The sequence below is a fragment of the Propithecus coquereli genome, unplaced genomic scaffold (genome assembly GCF_000956105.1).
Source record: "Propithecus coquereli isolate 6110/MARCELLA unplaced genomic scaffold, Pcoq_1.0 Scaffold123, whole genome shotgun sequence".
In the NCBI taxonomy this organism is placed as follows: Eukaryota; Metazoa; Chordata; class Mammalia; order Primates; family Indriidae; genus Propithecus; species Propithecus coquereli.
Window position 1 is genome coordinate 4,937,200 of NW_012136414.1, and position 439 is coordinate 4,937,638.

Below are 439 nucleotides of genomic sequence, written 5' to 3' on the forward strand. Positions count from 1 at the left end.
GTGAGCCACCACGCCCGGCCTCTAAATTCTAATTAATCACTTCTTTACAAATAGTTCTTTTTTTGTGTCCTATTTAAGAAATCTTTGCTTGCCTCAAAGTTTCAAAGGTTTTCTTTGTGTTTTATTCTAGAAGTTTTATAGTTTTAAAGTTAATACTTGGGTTTATATTTCATTTGGAATTTATTTTCATATATGATGTCAAATAATGGTCAAAATTCATTTTTTTCTACACTGATATCAGGTAGTTCAGTACCATTTGTTGAAAAATGATTTTTTTCCTCATCAAATTACCTTGGTGCTTTTGTCAGCAAACAAATAAAAAAACCAGCCAACCAACCAGACAAACAAAAACCCCAAACTGAGCATATACACATGGATCTATATTTGGATTCTCTATTGCATTCTATTTATTTATATGCCTATTTTTGTACAACTTCTA